This window comes from Cetorhinus maximus, chromosome 3, assembly GCF_964194155.1.
Source record: "Cetorhinus maximus chromosome 3, sCetMax3.hap1.1, whole genome shotgun sequence".
NCBI lineage: Eukaryota > Metazoa > Chordata > Chondrichthyes > Lamniformes > Cetorhinidae > Cetorhinus > Cetorhinus maximus.
The window spans coordinates 163,964,260-163,981,683 of NC_135881.1; the positions used below are offsets into that span (position 1 = coordinate 163,964,260).

The window sequence follows — 17,424 nt, forward strand, 5'->3', positions numbered from 1 at the left end:
GAGTTTCCTCATGGCAACATTGGTTCTCTTGCTATTCTCTTTAAATTGGTGTTGTCTGGTTCTGCCAATGGAATAATTTCTCCTTATCTATTCTGACTATATCCCTCATGATTTTGAACACCTCTATCAAATCTCTTCTCAACCTTCTCTCCTCTAAGGAGAACAATCCCAGCTTCTCCAAACTATCCATGTAACTGAAGTCCCTCTTCCCTGGAATCATTCTTGTAATGCTTTTCTGCACCCTCTCTAAAGCCTCATATCAATTATAAATATATTGTAAATATACAATAAATATAGCACTTTTAATGTAACAAAATATCCCAAGACAGGGGCTTTATAAAGCAAAATTTGACACCTAGCCACTTAAGGAGAGACACAGGCATCTTGGTCAAAGAGATAGGTTTTAAGGAGAGTTTTAAAGGGCAAGAGAGGCAGAGAGTTTTAGGGAAGAAATTCCACAGTTTAGGCCCTTGGTGGTTGAAGGCACAATGACCAATGCTGGAGCGATTAAAATCAGGGATGTTTAAGAAGCCAGAGTTAGATGAGCGTAGATGTCTTGGAGGGCTGTGGGGCTGGAGGAGATTACAGGGATAGGGAGAGTCGAGTCTATGGGGGGATTTGAAAACAAGGCTAAGAATTTTAAAATCAAGGCATTGCTTAACTGGGAGCCAATGTAGGTCATTAAGCAGAGGGGTGATGAGTGAACAGGACTTGCTGTAAGTGAGGACATAAGCAGCAGAATTTTGGATGGCCTCAAGTTTATGGAAGGGAAAGGAGGAAGATTGGCTAGGAGAACATTGAAATGTCAAGTCTTGAGGTAACAAAGGCATGGATAAAGTTTCCAGCAGCAGGTAGAGTTGGGTGATGTTCTGAAGGTGGCAATAGGTGGTCTTAGTGATGGTGCAGATATGTGGTCGGAACTCCTCATGGCATTGAATATGATACATTGTGAGCAGCCTGGTTCAGGTTCAAACAAGTCAGTACCTATGAAATTGAATTTTTAGAGGGACTGAGGACAATGGGCTTCAGTCTTCCCAATATTTAATTGGTGGAAATTCATGCCATGTAAATGCAATATAAATGTTGATGCAATCTGCGTGGTCAGTGGGATGAGGCACCTCATAGTACTATGTACAGTATTCAACTAAATTGATCTGTAATGTACATTGAATTGTAGTATAAAGTACCTTTACAAATTTTTATGAATAAAGTATATTTTTTGAACAAAAACAAAGACACTTCTGGATCCAACAATCAAAGTTTAAACCACCCAAGGCTGTCACCACCAACCACACCCCCTGCCCGCCAACCCTGTTCAATTTACCTGAGAGCCAGGGATCATTCCTTCAGCCTCCTGTTCTTTGCCCCACACTCTCATCACCGCTACCCCTCTCTGATGGTCAACTGCCATTTCCTGCTGGTTTTGGGTGGGAGAATGGCTAGGTACACGTAGGTGAAACACGGGAATTAAAATCCCCTGGACCTCATGTTGCAGAGGTCAGGGTAATTTGCAAGCCATCCTGCACCTGATTCCCTTCCCCATTTAAAGTTGTGCCTTTAATATATTAAATGTCTTCTAGGAATGCTGGTAGCTAACACTGAGAGTTAGCCTAAAGCTAAATCCCATATGCTCCCATTGTCGGAGCTGTACAGTCACAGTAAGCCATGACTAAGCTAATTCCTTGCTCTGTATTGGCTCATAAACCAGCTGGCATTTAAGAATGACGTCAGAAATGAACAGTACAGTTAGTAACCTTGTAGGTCTCCATGTGTTAGATGGTTTAAGATGTGCTTTTAATGCTGTAGCAAATGATTACAGGGAACTATTACAGTCATGCCTAGTTCAATTGTTCCCAATTTATTGAGAATATTATGCAGAACCCTGTATAATAAAAACAATCTTTAAAACAATGGTAGCTCCCCTAATTACACAATGAATAGGCATCTTTTTTCAAATGCCACCTAGGTTTTCAGATGCAGCTGTCAAGGCCTATTCTTTAGGGCTCTTTGAAGCCTGTGGCCTTTGGCAGCCTTGTGTATACTTGCAGTTTCCAAAAATACAAAATGCAAATATTCAATTGAAAATTAATATAGCATAACTGGAACATTGAATATAAGACAATCACAGCAACTGTGGTCTGGTGAATTATATTAAAACACTGTAACTTCTGGAAAACGATCAGCTTTAATTTCATCCATGTACATAAAATGTTGGAAGAGGACCCACTTACATTTCCTCCTGGAAAATAACAGTGATACTGGGTCCAGCACTTGGTGTTGTAAAGGACAAACACACTGCAGCAACCCCAGTGTGTGAAGTTTGTACTGCATTGAAACATTACATCATCCCTGCCCAATCAGGAGTGACTGAGAGAGGTTCCAGCTGTTCATGTTGTTCTCAGGAAAGAGGGAACACGGCCCTTCTGCTAGACGGGATATTCCAGCAGCTTGTTTCTGTTTAAAGGAATATTCCGGAACTGTTCCAATAGTCCTCTTCTGTTTTAAAGGAACCTTCTAACAGCTGACTCTCCAGAGGCAGAGCACATTTAAAAACCAAGGATCACATAAGGGGAAATCTCAGATGCTGACATTGGAAAAGGTGGGATCTCCGAGTCTTGGGTGGGGAAGAGAAATCTCCGAGACATTGAAAGACCTTTGAAGTATTGAAGGGTTAGAGTGGAACATGACAGGGGTGTCATTGGTTGGAGTAAAGCGAATGGAGTCCGAGGTGGACAGGAAGACGTTAATTGTAAAATTAATCGTTTAGACTTTGTAACTTGAGCATTTTCTCCACACAACAAAATGCACGCAAGTCAATCCCTAAGAATGACAAGTGATTAAATCTGAAAAAAAAAACTATTTAGAAAGTTAAACTTACATAATATGGTCCGGGCAAACATGATATTAAACTTGGGATTGTTGCGCATTATTTGTATTCATTATGTCGTTTTACTCCGTCCATTTCTTCCAGTTCAGCGCAATAGGTCGTTGTAACGGATGGGTTAAAATAGTTGGCAGCTTTACAATCTGCACTGTTGTAACAAACACGTTCTACTGTACTACCCGAGGCAAGTTACTCAACTGGCTTTTAAAAGTCTCCTTGGTTGTACTGTACACGTGACTTTTACAAATTTAGCTTTATTTTCAAAATCCATCGCACTCCTGTGCCGAGTGCGTATTCATACTATGTCCACGCATAACACGCTCCTATGTGTTGAACTGTTTTCTGTTGCAAGAGACTTATTTACATATTTTCTTCTCTTCTAACCCTGGTCTCTCGCTCTCTCTCTCTCTCTCTAGCAATGTGCTTGCATTAATCTGTGGATCTGTTGGCAACCCGCCAGTATGTGTGTTGTCTTGCATCCTTTGCATATAGTAGAATCCTTAAGCTATCAGCAGACGCAGCCAACTGCTCCATATTTGGCTTATGTTACACACGCAGTTACAGAGTGAGAGAGCCAGCGCTAGAGGAGAGAAGCAGAGAGCAGGAGCGGTGTCTGCAAGACAGACATTACTACAGAGCTACAAAGCTCGGCTTCCTTCATCGAGGAGCACCACCTTCTAAAGACTCGCCGCCTTATTGTATGCTGTAAGTCTTTTTGAGATATATATCTCAAAGTTTTTCTCCCAAACACAGCATTGGCGATTTACTGTCATTTCCTTGCTCTGTGTGTATGTAGGCTGTTGTGAAATGGCTAGGATCCCTCCTGTAGTACAAACACTGCCTTGCCCAGAGATCTGATTGAGAAAACTGTGTGTGTGTGTGTGTGTGTGTGTAGTGCGTGTGTTTTTTTTGTGTGTTGAATACGAAGTGCGGCCCTGAGTATGTACTGTCATTATTTCGCCCGGTTTGTTTGAGTGGGGTGGGGAAAGGGTTAGGAATTGTTGCCGGCGCTGGGGAGGGGAGTGCAATTGAGGGGCAGAGCTCGGGGAAACGGGAGCCCGTCAGTGAGCTGACAGCTTGTTTAATCGGGTCATCCAGGAGACGGGCTCGCCAGAGCGTTGCGTAATCGGGATAGATAGGGCTGGTCTGCAGAAGGCAACATTTTATCTTGTTTACAACACTGCCGATACATTGTAGTACGAGAGCTCTGCGGTCAGACCATCTAAGCAGACAGTGACACCACGCAAGTCTCCTTATTGTTACTATCGCTATGACTCATCTACAAATCTTTTATTCCTCCATCTGCCTTTTTGTACAATAATGCTGGGTGTTGGTTTTAAATATGCTATTCTTAAAGTGGGTCCTCCTTGAATGCCAAGTATATAAAACTGTTGGACTTGATAAATCTCAGCACATTTGTTTAAAGGCTGATTGACTACAAGACTTATCGACAACTCACGAAATCTACCACGAACGAGTCAAGATTTTGTGTTCAAAATGACCACATTTTGTGTCAGATGGGGGGGAGAGAGCAACAAAGGGCGGTGGGATCAGGTTTGCCCACTCACGTTGTTTTGACACCTTGACCCCTCCCTCCCGTCACTTAAATGTAGAAATTCAAGGCAATAAGTGCAGTAAACAGATGCAAAAAATGTGGGCATTGTTTTTTTGGTGAGGCAGTTACTTCTCTTTCTGAGGCTGAGCTGCTGGGTAAAAAGATCATGAATGACAGTGGGAATACTATGATTATTTCCAAGCCATTGCATCAGTGCTGACAATAAGCAGTGTTTTTTATATATATTAAATTAGCTGCCTGTTAACATGTTCACTGCACTGAATAATGAAAGTCTCAGAAATGATTTCCATGTGTGGAAGTTCTTGGAAAAGCTGTCGGGTGAACTGCACGTAGATAGATGTTGGTGTAGGGTTTCACTGCACTACCCCTGGACCTGATCAATCATGTAATTAGATCAGGTTGCCCTGGTAACAGACGTTATTTATCTGCTCATTGAGGTGCGTATGTTTATCTTGTGAAAGAGCTGGTGTCCTTTGGCGTATTCCATACTGTAAGCGTGGGCTAGTCAAATGTTTTACCTATCATTTTCACTAGGCTGAATCCAGTTTTTTAGTGAAAAATAACCGCATTTCTTCGGAATTATTTCAAGGTATGCGGTCCTGTAACGTGACCTGGATGGTTTCCAGGATGGATGCTTTATCTTCAGTATGGTTGTATGTGTGTTTGTGTTATACAATCATAAATCATCATTTTAAGTGATGTGTTACTTGTTCATGTCTAAGCTAGGGTTTGTGATGTTAAGGTGCAATTGTGGCCAACTCTTTAAGGCCCACTGTTCAAGGACCATCCGTAGGGTAAATCTGGGCAATTGTAACTGCTTAGAAACTGTCGGGGTCAATCAAAGGGCAATTGTAACAGTAAGTTTTAGGTTCCGGATCAGTGACTGGCTTTCATTCCCTTTATTTTGTAGCCAGTATCACAGTGTGACGTAGTGTCTGGAATGTGATGCCTGTACCCTGGATGGAAGATCTTTATATTTTATATGTGTACAGATATAATAGTTATGCATGGTGGAATTAAACACTTGGGTATCTACAAATTTACATTTTGTGTTTGTAGAGTATATGGGGATGTATTATTTATTGTGCTGGAGACATATAAAGGAGCCGCACATAAGGGGTCGTGGTATCCAATTTTTAATATTCTGTTTTTTTAATAGCATTGGTATGTTTACATAGTATGTTTTTATACATGATAGTAAGCCATATTAAGTTTTCATGGAGGTATTTAAAATAACCTAGCAGCTACATTTTGGCTGTGAGGAGCCTTGCTGATCAGCAGTACATTTTGAAAAATGGCTGTGATTTGGCATCCATTTAAATCAATACATCTTTTGATATGAACTGGAAGTAGGCGAGGCTTGTTGCTGCTGGCAGATACTTGAAAGATTAACCCATATGTGAATTTGGGGGACTATAACAGGTCATGTACCCATATCAAAGGAGTATTCCTCTTCTATGAGCAGAGGGAATGCTCAGGCGTGAAGAAGAGAGCAGAGATCTGTGACACTGGGTGTCTGTCTTCTTTACGTTGCCCTGGCATTTCTGGGAATACAATGCTAATGAGATGGGAGTGACTTCAGTGAGCTGGACGTCTGCTGGCCAGGTGCCCACATACAGGAACACCAGAAGAAGCTGTTGGTGCTTTGGTGCCCCTGCAGTCCCCCAGCCCCAACCATGTCAGTCAGCAGCCCAAAGGCCCCAAAGATGGTGGCCAATCTCAATGACTGGATTTTCACCTCCAATTATGGCGGCAGGCCCCAACTAAGCGATAGGCCTGCAACTGGAGAACTACACTGTGCCTACACAGGTGGTGTGAATCCAAAAATCTAGGCAGGTTCAGGTCATGTCAGGTGGAGTGCACTTTGGCTGAACTCCATCTGACTTGTGCTCAGACAGAGCAATGGGAGAAATTTCAGGCCTTGAATTTTCCTCTTGAGCTTAATTTGGACAAAAATTTGTGTGGTGGAGTGGTGTGAAAGATTGGTTGAAAACTGCATTGGACTCTTATTAATATTACACTTGCTCTAAGTCTTGCTCAGGGCCTGAAACTTTGAGGAAACAAAAATAGCATTGGTTAAAAGCCTTGTTAAAGGCCTTGCTTAAGAAAAAGGGAAGTAAATGAAGAGTGACTGCTAATGTTCCATTCAGAACAGGGATTTGCAATACATAGGACATTCTGAGTTCTAAAAAAAAATCTGAACATGGCATATGAATGTTTCACTTGTATTACCATGGAAATGTTGCTTGCTTAGGCTGTGATGTAACTGACAGAATGGTGCCAACACTTACAGGAACTTATACACATATTATACGGCTTATTTGTTTTGAATCATTATCTCCTTGTAACCAACTACACAGTCTACCCCTCCCACATTTCCCTGTCCAAGAGTCCCTAATTCAGTTTCCATCTCTTCCACAAGCCTGTGATTCTGAGACTAGCCTGGTCAAAATCATCAGTGAAATATGCTGTAACCATAACTGTGGCTCTTTGACCTTTTCACTCTCATTTCCACCTACAATATGATTGGCCACTCCATTCTTTCACTCTGTTTCATGTTTGTTTAGCATTGGCTCTTCTTTCAGCCCTTTGGAGCTCTCTCAAAATCTCTTTGTCTTTCACTTCCCTCCCAGTATAGAAAACCCTCCTATTTGATAGGGCTTTAACTGTCACCATGCCTGCCCCAACCCCACGAATCCACTCAGTGTTCAGCCCTCTTTCCGGTCTTGTCAAGTGCTCTGAAGCATTTTCTTATGTGAGGAGCGCTGTAGAAGTGGAATCTGGTGTTGGCGGATGATGTTACAATTTCTCACTGTCAGCACAACACTGATTGAAATGAACACTGCAGAATGGTGCTGCAGCTATTGTCTGCTATCTCAAAATGCAGTCAGAACAGTAGGAGAGAGTGGCCTAGGATAGCAGAGGGCTTAGGAGATGCTACTCGCCATACAGGTTGTGTGTGCTTGCAGGGGACTGGCTGTTCAGTTAGCTTTGAGACAAATTATGCTTTCTTTAAAGAATGTCAGACTTCAAGGTATTTTAAGATAAACACTGTTTTGTTGCCTTTCGGTGCATGTGCTGTTTATGTGTATGTGGTCCAATTGCACTTTTTTTTCAGGTTCATTTGTATTTTAAGCTGTGAAGTTCTTTATTTCCCTTCACTGGATGTTCTAACCTGATGTGTTCCTTAGCTGAGGGAGATGATGTGGCGAGGGCTACTCATACAATTAGCAAGTTTTATAGGATGTACAAGTCCCACTACAGTCTACTAATAATTTAAATTTATGTTTGCCTTAAAAATTGAATCACCTGATAATTTGAACCAAGCAATGTAAATAACCAACAAAATGTGAATTCAGCATTAACACTTTTTTGAATTATCAGATAATTTTAATAAAGCAACTTTGAATTAAGAAGAGCAACTTATTATATCTGTAGCTTCCTCGAATGCATCTGCATCTATGTAACAGGTACCCTTTGCTTGTATCACTGTGAGCCAAATGCTTTTCGGTGCTACCTGAAGGCACTTGCTTAGAGCTGTGTGATTGTACAAGTCTGGTGCCTACATGGGTGTCAAATGGCTGCCTATGCTCTCCAAGCATAGTATTACTGAAAAGCACAGCCTCCTGTTGTCCTGGATTCTCTGAGTGTTGAATTATTTGGATCTTATGCCCCTGGATGTCGCTGTGCATGCTCCAAGGACCAGCTTGACTAACCTGTCAATACCAGCTTCCACAGGGGAGCAGATGGAGCAAATAAAAGATGTGCAGTTATGTAGCACTTCATCACAGCTCTCAGAATTACTTCATGCTGTTAACTATAAAATTAAGTTATTATTATGTAGACAAATGTGACAGCCATTTTGTGAATAGTAAGATAGCAATGAAATGAATAAACAGTTAGTCTGTTTATTAAGGTGTTTTTACCTCATCTTTTCATCCAGACTCCTTGCCCTATCTCTACATTGCTTAAAATCTTTAACCTCTAAGTAAGTATTTACAGTTTATTTGAACTGATTCGATATCGATGGACTTCTGGGACAGTGCGTTCCACATCCTCACAACCCTTTGTGTGGTTAAGTTTTTTTCCTAGATTAATTTTTAACTGGCTCAGTTCACATTTAAAGATGATGTTTCCCTGCTCTGAATTATCTACTGAAAGGATAAGTCATTCCTTACAGTTAGTTCCCCTCATTATTTTAAACACCTCAATGGAATCATTCCTTGATTTTGCCATTCTTAGGGAGCGCATTCTCTCATTTATAGCTTATTCCCTTCATTCCAGATATTATCTTTAGGGATCCTTTAGTGGGATTGCTTCAAGGCCCATATATCCTTCTTAAGGATAGACATCCAAAAACTGGGCTAGAAATTAGTTGAGGTGATGGTGTGCTTCAGTGTGAGTCCTGAAGCTCAGCATGAATTAGACCTCAAACCTCACTGTAATATTATTGGTTCACTTCGGATGTCTGTTCCACCTCTCAAGGCAGCTTGTTGGTTGCCCGGGGATCCAGCCGCCTTGCTGGCAGTGACCCTGAGGAAAGTCCTGGGAGGGAGGAGAATGGGAGCGGGGCTGAGCATTGACTGGCAGTTGTCCACAATAGTGCTATTAAGCAGGGAAGAGTGCTCCTACTCCTCACGGATCCACAGAAAAGTAAGTAAAAGAAGCTTGGCTATTTTTTGTGGCAGTCTGATGCAATCTCTTTAAGGATCACCAAGGCTGATGTAGAACTGAAAAATCTTGCTGGAGCTGGCATGGTGCATACTTCACATAGTTTTTGACTAATATCTGTAAAGGGACCTAAAGCTGAAGTCCTGATTTGCATCTCCAGGGGTCCCAATGCCTGCTTCAGGTGGGTGCATAGGTGGCTGGGGTGCCTTTACCGATATAGGGGACCCCAGTCACTGATGGTTACTGGATGTTAATACAGAAATTGGGTTCTTGGTGCCTCATTTTATACCTGCTAAACAGGCACAACATTGACCAATTTCCCCTCTCCCCATGGTTTACTGAGCTCTACTTTCAAGGAACGTATGATGGGACATTGTGGGTGCACAGTCCATGATTTTCAATTCAATAATGTGCTTCCTGTAAGTGTGAAATTGGTCCCAATAATGAAAGACCTGACCAGTACCCTGTATAAATGCAATAGTGCTTCATTTTTTAAAATTCTAAACCTTTTGATGATGAATCCAAAATCTTACCAGCATTTTTGATTTGCTATTTACATGGAGAGTTATAACTTTTAGTGGTTTATGGGCTTTTAAAACTCTTTTTTCATCTATCTCCCTGATGCTTCCTGATATATTTCTATCACCTCTTCTTGTATCTTGTGACAAAGCAGGACAGTAAGGAAAATTTGTAATTTAATTTAATGGTCTGTGGAATCTGTAATTATTAAGAACCTTTGAAAAGGACTTTTACAATTGATGTGAACTTTTAAAGGGATCAATTGTAATATTCATGGATAATAAGAAATGCTGGTCCATGTGGCCTGGTGACCCTTGACCTGGAAGCAGTAGCAACAGGGAGGAAGTTAAGAAAGAAGCCATGTGGCTGGCAGACACAAAGAGTATCTATAGTCAAAAGGAAGCTACAAGCAGAGGAGCTGGAGGGTGAAGGCAATCAGAGTACAGATGCAGACACAAAGAGAAAGAGGAACACATTGAATTCTTGTGAGGAGAAGAAGCAAATTCCTCTCAGGAAGAGGTGAGCCTTTCTGTTTGGCAGAAAAGGAGACACGAGCTCTTGGAGGCATTGTGTGAGCTAGCTAAAAAGGTCTAAAACCTGGGAGACTGTGAATAGCTCGGAGATGCTAAACAGTGTTCTCCCAAAAGTGGCTGAACCATGAATGGGGGTGTTAGGGAGAGAGGATTCATAGAAATGTGCCTTGCTGATGATATTTATGCTTTCACCTTTCAAAAGGTGAAAGTTGTTGTCGGATGTTGGATAGACTCCTGACCTACCCTGTGTGAATAGAGAACATATTGTGGAACTGTTAAACTACATAGTGGCATGTTTGCCTGGGAAATAATAATTGTTGTTTGTGGTTGTGTAAGATGTATCTTTGTGGTATTGACTATGTAAAATGAAATTTACCTTTTTATTTGCGTGTTAATTCAAGTGTACTTTGTGTTGGTTCTGATTTATGTTACAGTCAAATCTACAAAAAATGGAACCTTGTTGGTAATTTCTTCAGTTGGAGGTCATTCAGTAAATTTGATTATTTTTGGTTTATGGTTTCTTCATGGGGATCACAACAGTCTAATGTATACTGACTCCCATTTGTTACCTAACATTGCATCTGCTCACTGTTTAACTAATCCAGCTGTGCCTTCAGCTTCCTGCTTCTTCATAGTTCACTATACCTTGTAACCTAGTGTCAGGTACAAAGTTGGATATGCTTCATTCCATTTTAGGTAGTTAATATAAAAAAAAACAAGTGTTATCACTTGCCACTGCCCAGTAGTGTCCCCTTTATTTATTTATTTTTAAAAAAATGTTTCTCTTTGCCTCCTGCTTCCCAAACAATTTTCTATCAATGCCACCAATTTGTCATGAAATACATTCTCCTTAATTTTAGTTGACAATTATGTTCCAGATATCCATGCTTTTGACATTCATTGATCATCCTCTATTTACCACCTCAATGAATCTGTCTAAGAGTTCTATTAAGTTAGTTAGGCATGACCTGCCTTTCACTACATTGTACTGATTTCTCTAATTAGCTTACACTTTCCTAAGTGTAGATTTTCTCTGCCCTGATAATGAATTCTAGCCATTTTTCCATCAATGCCATGAAGTTCTTTGGTCTGTAGTTTCTCACTATTTATCTTCAGCGTAACAGTGGAAGTATATATAAGGGATTTAGTATTTACATTATGTGCATGGTAAGGCTGTTTATAAGGGGATCCAAGAGTATAGAGGATCTTTAAAGGAATATAACATCTATGTTGTCTTTTCCTGGAGAGTACATAAGGGAATCCACTATATATGTGTGTGTAAGGAAACAATGTTATGCATGTGAAGAGTATTATAAGGGAAACTAGGCTATATGTGTGTACAAAGTATGTAACAAGCATGTCTCTGTCCTCGGAACAGTGTAAGAAAATTTATTCTGTATATTTGTTGAAAGCGCATGCTTAAAAGTGACTAGTATCTGTATTATGTATGTGGGATATAAAAGGGCCTCAGCTACTTATGTTATTAGCTAAATTTCATGAACCTAAGAAGCTGAGGTCAGAACCCCTGCAAAAACTTTCCACCATTAAAATGATTGACAATTGGGGCAGATCTGTAAAATTGTGCCTTATGTATTTTTGTTTTGGAGAATATGTGGAATGGTAAATCAGGGTGTACATTTAATGCGTGGATTTTAGGAATGTTTATTCTCGTTTGGGAACTTCATTGACTGGCAGAAGATATCAGGATGTCTGGATGTAGTCCTTGATTTTCTGACTTAGAATTAAAGTGGATGGAATGGATTTTCCAATATGTTTCCATGTCAGGCAAGAGCAGTGTCCTCGGCTCAAGTATCTTCAGGTGCTGCTTCAGTAATCTTCCCTCCGTCATAATATCAGAAGTGAGGTTGTTCATTGATTTTGTGTTCAGCTGTATTCTCAGTTCCTCAGGTAGTGAAGCAGCACTTGCATATGTGTAGCAAGAGAGGCTTGGGCTGGATCATCATCAACAATTTAGAGTCTAATCACCTCCCCTTGATATTCAATCGCATTATCGTCGTCAAATCCCCAGCCATCAACATCCCAGGGGGCTACCATTAATTGAAAACTTAACTGGACCAGTCCCATAAATGCATCGGCTCTAGAGCAGGCTAGAGGCTGGATATGTTGTGGTGAGTGGCTTATGACTGCCAAAAGCCTCTTCACCACCTACAAGGCATAAATCAGGAGCATAATGAAATACTCTTACTTACCTGGATGCAACAGCATTTAAGCAACTCAGCAGCATCCAGGACAAAGCAGCCCAATTGATTGGCACCTCTATCATGCACCTCTCCACTACTGTGACTGAATTATATTCTATTTAAAGGATATACTGAAACAACTTGCCAGGTTTTCTTCGGTAGTAACTACCAAATCTGTGATAACCACCATCTAGAAGAACAAGGGTAGCAGGTGCATGAGAACGCCTCCACCTCCAAGTAACACACTATCCTCACTTGGGCATGTATCACCATTCCTTCATCATAGCTGGGTCAAAATCCTGGAACTTCCTACCTATAGCACTGTGGGACACAGATTGCAGCTGTTCAGCAAAAAGGCTCATGAGCAACTAGGATGGGCAATCCTAGTTGCCTTTGCCAGCAACGCCCACAACTTGAGAATAAAGAGTGGGTGGTATGTTATTTCTGTTGCTCATTGTAGCCATGTCCTGGGAGATTAGCTCCAGACATTAACCTCCTCTGCAACCACTTACCATTGGCAGCAAAGGTCTTAACTGGAGGGCCTTTTGTCCAGGGGAAGGAGGGGGCAGGGGAGGGCAAGTGCAGTGGGACTCTCTCTCCTCCTGTTCCACAGTTTGAACCGGGGCCTCCAAATTAAGCAGCATTGGAGAATCTGGATTCTGTATGCAGCTTTTGTAGCAATTTCTCCCCTTGCAACTGTCTTTAGCCAGAGTGCACCTCCCCCTTAAGAGGTGCTGACTACTTTTTAAATGGCAGAGAGACACAATTTCTGCAAACTCTCCTCCACCCCATTCCCAGACAAACACACATGCAGTGAATGACCAGTGCAGGACAAAATGATTTGTGGTTCTGCAGTGTGCCCTTAAACCCCTAATGGCCTTTTTCTAACTGTAATCAAATTTCTAGACCATGGAATTCCTGAGTTGCTAGCTATGGCTGCTTGAATCCTAATGATGAGTGAAAATTAAGTCAGATAAATAGATCAAAGCCTAATCCAGTATGAAACATCATCCTAATTGGACTTGTTCTGTTGGAGAGAGGTTAACATAAACAATCATGGAATAGAGGTTATGGGATGTGTGTGCGAATTAGGTTCCTTGTAAAATGAAAGCAGTGACATCATCAGGTTGATACTCCACCCAGTGCAACGTAACATTGACTGAAGACATACAGAGTGGGACATTTCTTAAAGGGAAATCATCTGTAGGATTGTTTGCATGTCTGAACTAGCCCAATATAGTGTTCAACTGCTCCAAAGTAGCCTGTTTAATAAAAGCAAATTGGAGAAGTCATGACTTGTTTAACATTGTAGTTTGTTTTGAAATTTCCATTATTTTTGCATTGTCAGCTTTGTTTTTTGCAATGAACAGTACCTGCCGGGTGTATCTGGTTGACTGCTCAGCATATTTGATGCTGACTTAGTTTTGTTTGGGTTTGTCTTTGATGTACCTTGCCACCATCCTCTGATGGTTTGCTGCAGTGAAAAATCTTAGGTTACAATGGAGTTAAGAAAACTAGTGAAAATCAAAGATTTGTGCAATATAGACCATTCGGCCCTTTGTGCTTGTGCCAACTCTTTGACAGATCTATCCAATTAGTCCTACTCTTTTCTCATAGTCATGCAAATGTTTCCCCTTCCCAGTATTTATCCAATTCCCTTTTGAAAGCTATTATTGAATCTGTTTCTACTACTCTGTTCAGGCAGTGCCTTCCAGATCACCACATCCCACCCCTGGTTCTTTTGCCAATCATTCTAAAGCTGTGTTCTCTGGTTACTGGTATTCCTGCGAATGGAAACAGATTCTGTTTATTTACTCTTATCAAAACCTCTCAAAATTATGTGGAAGGCTTTGAAGTCACTTCCCAGTGTAGAATCCATGACCAATGCATATCGGGAATTTGGATGTGGGCTGCACAGAATTTTTCAGGCATTAAAATGCTGCCGATGTTGCTGTTCTTTGAGCCTGAATTTCGTATATGTCCTCCTGGTGGGTGAATTTCCAGGTTGGGTGTGAGAATTAGTAAACTTATCCTCATTAACTGTCATTAGGGATTTGTTACACCATGTGCCTGACTCACGGTAAATATAATTTGGCCACTTTTCCATAATAATGGTCAGCTCCACAGTACCTCAGGTTTTCTGTGTCAACGTTTGCAAGTTATTGACTGTAATAACTACACATTGAGAATTGTCATGTAACAGAATAGTTATTGCATTATTGTTCTCACTAGATGTGTGAAATAGTGTGATCATAAAAGGTGAGTAATTTTGACTTTGGATAATTAGTGTAAAATGGATGATGTTTATTCAGCTGCCCGTTATACTTCACTAGAAATTAAAATTAGGAAAGCTATACCTCACCCAATTTCTGACTCTCTGCTCACCTAACCTTCTGTAGCTCCATATTTGGTGGACTTGATTTGTTTGGTTACAGCAGACACAAGTATTATCAGATAAATCAAAGCAATTGCTAAGTGTGTGAGAGCAACGATGAGTTATCTCTCCCAACTGAAATTGCTGAAATTGAGAGTAGGTGGAACAGATGGTGCCCATATTCCCATGCACAGCTCTTGTTCCCCTGATGTATTCCATATTCCAATTCTCTTGAATCCTCCAATGGTGGCCATTGTTTCAACCAACGTGCCTATACTCCCCTGGACATCTCTCTTAGTCTCTCGGCTCCCCCGCCCCCTTCCCGCTTTCAAAAGTTTTTCTTAATTTGCTTCATTAATTCCACTAAATTGTTCTTCCCCTTCACTTGCTGATCATTTTTATTTCTGTACATTGTAAAGCATTGACATGTCTTTACAACATTAGGAACTCTATATAAATGCTGTTGTTTTGTTTGTGTTGAGCTCCAAAACACTGAATGCTAACTGATACTGTTGTCTGCTGCTGGTTGTTGGTTTATGGGCCACAATGAGACCTGTGTATGGTGGGAAAATTGAACAGAGCCTAGAAGCTAAAGCACACCACCATACAGACCCGACTTAAGAACAAATAATAGCATAAGTAAGGAACAAGTCCCATTCGCATCTGATGAGAGAAAAGGTGAGTTATTGTTTCAGGTCAGTACGCCAGACCAGTTTTACTAATGTATGCTACCAGCAGTGACCACCCCTGCACATCAAGAAATTGCAGGCATGCTGCCCAAGAATTGATCATTAAGTGAAACTGGCATTGCTGGGGGCAGCTTATCATGGGCAGGAACTCTGAACACTTACCCTTTTATACTCATTGTTAGAGGGTTACTTTTATCATTCTTCTTTGTGGCAGTTATGTTGCTTTTGTTGGCACAAGAAATGTAACAGTTTATAAACTGTGATAATGTTGTCAGTCAGAAATTGTGCCCAGTTGTTTCAAAGGGATAAAGACAATTAATATACATTTATTGGGCACAACCTGTGCTTCAAGTACCTACACTTTACACTGTTGCAGCTTGTTTTTATTGGCTGTGTTCCTAAGACCTCACTTCACACCTAACTGGGTCCAACAAACTTTGGAAAGGATGTTGGAAAACATCGAAAAATAGGGACCTTTCAGGCCGTTAGATAGCTGAGGTATAAAATAAAGGTTATGAGAGTTCAACTTATTCCCTTTGGAGAAAAGAAATGAAGGGAATTGATAAGATGCATGTCGATTGAAGAAACATGAGTAATTAATTGATTGTAAAGTGAAGAGAGTGCGTTAACATTTAGGAGAGACAGCCTCCAGGTGCAGATTTGGTAGAAGCATTTGAAAAGGTACTGAACAGATCCCACATCAAAGGGAGTAGGTATTTCTATCAGTGCAAAAAGGAGATGAAAGTGATCAGTGCAGGCCCAGTACGTGGGACTAAATAAAAGCAAAATACCGCGGATGCTGGAAATCTGAAACAAAAACAGAAACAAAAACAGAATATGTTGGAAAAACTCTGCAGGTCTGACAGCATCTGTGGAGAGAGAAACAGAGTTGACGTTTCGAGTTCATATGACTCTTCTTCAGAGCTAAAGAGAAGTAGAAATGTGATGAAATTTATACTGTTTGGGGGGGGGGGGGTGGGGGTGGGGGGTGGAGCAGGTGAAGCTGGATAGAAGGCCTGCGATAGGTGGGGGCAAAGGAGAGATTGACAATGATGTCAAGGACAAAGGGAGTATTAATGATAGTGGGACTGGCTAAAGGAGGTGCTGATGGTGGCATTAAGGTCAGAAAGCAGGATGTGATAATAGCAGAACAAGGGTAAGCACTCTGGAAAGAACAACATGAACAAGCAACAGATGGCCCTTGTGGGGTTGGGGTGGGGGGAGGGGTGGTGATGGGGAAAAAGGATCGAAAGTAGGATTAGAAGGGGGGATAAAAAAGGAGGATAAAGCAATCAATAAATGAATGAAAATTAAAATGAATAAAAGTAAAAATAAGTGGATAAAAAATAAAAATTAATTTAGAAAAAGGGATAAAAAAGACATGTAGATAGAGGAGAGAGTTCATGGTCTGAAGTTGTTGAACTCAGTGTTAAGTCCGGAAGTCTGTGAAGTGCCTAATCGGAAGATGAGGTGCTGTTCCTCCAGCTTGCATTGAGCTTCACTGGAACATAGCAGCAGGCCAAGGACGGACATGTGGACATGAGAGCAGGATGGAAATGTGTTGAAATGGCAAGTGACAGGAAAGTCTGGGTCATGCTTGTGGACAGACCAAAGGTGTTCCACAAAGTGGCCACCCAGTCTGCGTTTGGTCTCCTCAATGTAGAGGAGACCGCATTGGGAGCAGCGAACGCAGTACACCAAATTGAAGGATGCAAGCTGGACTAAATGACTGAATAAACCAGGTAACTTGAGTGCCTTTTTTCTGTTCCATCTTTACGTTCTTGATGTTCAATCACCAGAAGTCATTTATTTTACCCCTTAAATGAAATGAAACTTAAACTTCAGTTCCTGAAAGGGTGAAATTTGATCCGCATATTTGTCCAAACCATACTTTATGCATCCTGTTCAAATACAATGCAAAAAATGAAGTCACGAGAAGGGATTCGTTGATTTATCGATAATGCATCTGTCCAATAT

General features: G+C 41.0%; 1 protein-coding gene across 7 annotated transcripts in view; it reads left to right on the top strand.

Annotated features, from left to right (window-relative positions):
- Positions 1–3,305: 3,305 nt before the first annotated feature.
- The window catches only part of atxn1a (ataxin 1a), a 390,269-nt gene continuing 376,150 nt past the window's right edge, over positions 3,306–17,424 (top strand). For all 7 annotated transcript variants that reach the window (XM_078539207.1, XM_078539213.1, XM_078539212.1 and 4 more), the window contains exon 1: positions 3,306–3,589. The gene's annotated coding sequence lies outside the window, so the exon portion shown is untranslated. The remainder of the gene's footprint in view (positions 3,590–17,424) is intronic.